At 46.7% G+C, this 2,979-nt stretch overlaps 2 protein-coding genes across 2 annotated transcripts in view; both read right to left on the bottom strand.

The window, feature by feature from the left end:
* Positions 1-2,979, bottom strand: part of tsc22d4 (TSC22 domain family member 4) — a 90,386-nt gene that overhangs the window by 14,889 nt on the left and 72,518 nt on the right. The window lies entirely within an intron of this gene.
* The window catches only part of mogat3a (monoacylglycerol O-acyltransferase 3a), a 9,492-nt gene continuing 9,066 nt past the window's right edge, over positions 2,554-2,979 (bottom strand). The window contains exon 9 of the mRNA XM_078282269.1: positions 2,554-2,979. This exon is cut by the window's right edge and continues 330 nt beyond it. The gene's annotated coding sequence lies outside the window, so the exon portion shown is untranslated.

Here is a 2,979-nt window from a genome sequence, read left to right as displayed (position 1 = left end):
TTCTTCTTCTTGTGAGTATCCAAGCTGTAGCTTCCGTGGAAAATAAAAGTTTCTCCTCCTCTTCTTCTTCTCCTCCTATCAGCAGCAGCTCCTGCCTCCTCCTCTTCTTCTCTGGTCAGAAAAACTTACAGTCTCTATCTCTCCTCCTCTCCTTTCCTCCTTTCATCTCCTAATTCACTCCATCCTCCTCTCCGTCAACAACAACAGCAACAGCAGCAGCATCTAGATAAACTGCCGGTACCGGTCCGGTTGGAGGAAACCCCCCTCCCCCTCCTCTCCTTCTAAACAGAAGAACTTCCTGTGTTCTCTCTTCTTCTCTCCATCTTCCTCTCTGAACCGAACCCGGATGTAAACAACAACAACAACAACAACAACAACAACAACAACAACAGCGGATCTGTAAACTTTAGGTGAAACGGTCCGGAGGTTAATCTCAGTCTCCGGTGCGAGGCGCGTGAACGAGCAGCGAGACGACCGGGACAGACCGGCGCTCGCGCTGCCAGAGAGAGAGAGAGAGAGAGAGAGAGAGAGAGAGCGAGAGAGAGACAGAGGGTGAGAGAGAGAGAGAGAGAGAGAGAGAGAGAGACAGAGGGTGAGAGAGAGAGGGAGAGAGAGAGAGAGAGAGACAGAGGGTGAGAGAGAGAGAGAGAGAGCGAGAGAGAGAGAGAGACAGAGGGTGAGAGAGAGAGGGAGAGAGAGAGAGAGACAGAGGGTGAGAGAGAGACAGAGGGTGAGAGAGAGAGAGAGAGAGTACAATTACTTTTTGTTATAATACTTATTATTTTAATACTGTTCTTGCTTTGTCAGTTTCTTATATGATTTATTTTACTAGCAGAACTGATTCTGTCTTATTCAGTAATGTCTCCTCTGTTCACTCTGCTGTTAGATCAGTTGGATCCTTTTGTCTCTGTCCTGAGACACTTCGGCAGTTTTGTTGTTATGACATTCATGCCAATAAAGTGAATTGAATTGAATTGAATTGAGAGGGAGAGAGAGGGGGGGGGGAGGAGAGAGAGAGAGAAATAGAGAGAGAGAGGGAAGGAGGAGAGAGAGAGAGGGAAGGAGGGGGGAGAGAGAGGGGGGGGAAGGAGGGGAGAGAGAGAGAGAGAGAGGGAAGGAGGAGAGAGGGAAGGAGGGAAGGAGGGGGGAGAGAGAGAGAGGGGGGGAAGGAGGGGAGAGAGAGAGAGAGGGAAGGAGGAGAGAGAGAGGGAAGGAGAGAGAGAGAGGGAAGGAGGAGAGAGAGGGAAAGAGGAGAGAGAGGGAAGGAGGGGGGAGAGAGAGAGAGAGGGAAGGAGAGAGAGAGAGGGAAGGAAGGAGGGGAGAGAGAGAGAGAGGGAAGGAGGGGGGAGAGAGAGAGAGAGAGGGAAGGAGAGAGAGAGAGGGAAGGAAGGAGGGGAGAGAGAGATAGAGGGAAGGAGGAGAGAGAGGGAAAGAGGAGAGAGAGAGGGAAGGAGGGGGGAGAGAGAGAGAGAGGGAAGGAGAGAGAGAGAAGGAGAGAGAGAGAGAGAGAGCAGCAGCTGTAGTAGCAGCAGTGGTTGCCAGGCAGCCTGTTGCCATGGTGACCTCTACTGGCAGCTGTCTGTCATGACATCCCAGTCCGGTCTGACAGCATCCTGCCGCTCTCTTCTCTTCCATCCCGTCTCACTTCACATCTCAAATCATTTGAATGGAAACTTGTTTTTTCTGTTAGAATTCTGTCATGAAATGCCAGTAATGTTTATAATATAATGTCTATATATAAAATGTCTATAATATGTGCATAGTATGTCTCTCTATCTACAGTAATGTGTCTCTAAATATGTCTGATATAATGTCTCTCTCTGTATAAAATGTCTTAATGCATATTTATCCCATGAGAGGACAAACTGCCTGTCTGTCCTCCTCAGTGGACAGACAGGCAGTTTTCTTCTTCATCTCCTCTTATTTCTGCTGCTGGTTTCTGTTTGCTCCGGACATTCTTCTGATTGGTTCACACCGTTTTACTGCTGGTGTCTTCAGTTTGAAGCAGTGTTGGTTAAAAATGTCTCTGCTGTCTTCAATACAGACATTAAGAGGAAATCCTTCCTTTGTTTACCTTTAGATCAGTGAGGTTGGTTCTGTCTGCAGTGTGTCTGGGTTCTGGGTTTTGTTTGGGTTCGGTTCCCTTCCTGCCGGACTGCATCAAGACTATGAACCGTCTTCCTGCTGGTTCTTCTGGATTCTCTGGTTCTGTCATTTCAACACGTTCTCTAAATATATTCTGTACTGTTTACTTGTTGCAGGCCATGCTCCGTCTCATGATGGTTCTCTCTGGTTCCCATCAGAACCTTTCTGACACCAACTTTATTTCTGATGGACGCTGCAGCTCTGTCTCTTCTTCTGTGGTTTCTCTATCAATTTTTAATCAGATCAGGTTCAGTTCTTCCCATAGACAACCAGTGTGGTATTGATTAATTCTACAGTCAATCTGCAATCAATTCATATGCATCACATCATTTTAATATCAGGACGATACCAGACCAGATACCAGTCTGTCATTGGTTGAGCCATCTGTCAATCATCTGTCACACATCGTCATCATGTCATATTTTATTACAGAGACTCAAAACATGAAGTATTCGTTTTTACAAGCAGCGACAACACACCATGCTAGCAGTGTTAGCATTCCCCATTCAAACCAGTGAGTTTTGCTGGTGTAATGCTAGCGGTGTTATCATTCCCCATTCAAACCAGTGAGTTTTGCTGGTGTAATGCTAGCAGTGTTAGCATTCTCCATTCAAACCAGTGAGTTTTGCTGGTGTAATGCTAGCAGTGTTAGCATTCTCCATTCTAACCAGTGAGTTTTGCTGGTGTAATGCTAGCGGTGTTAGCATTCCCCATTCAAACCAGTGAGTTTTGCTGGTGTAATGCTAGCAATGTTAGCATTCCCCATTCAAACCAGTGAGTTTTGCTGGTGTAATGCTAGCGGTGTTAGCATTCCCCATTCAAACCAGTGAGTTT

This window comes from Centroberyx gerrardi, unplaced genomic scaffold (assembly GCF_048128805.1).
Source record: "Centroberyx gerrardi isolate f3 unplaced genomic scaffold, fCenGer3.hap1.cur.20231027 Scaffold_54, whole genome shotgun sequence".
Classification (NCBI taxonomy): domain Eukaryota; kingdom Metazoa; phylum Chordata; class Actinopteri; order Beryciformes; family Berycidae; genus Centroberyx; species Centroberyx gerrardi.
The sequence above is the reverse complement of the archived record's forward strand: the minus strand, read 5'-3'. Positions and strand labels throughout refer to the sequence as shown.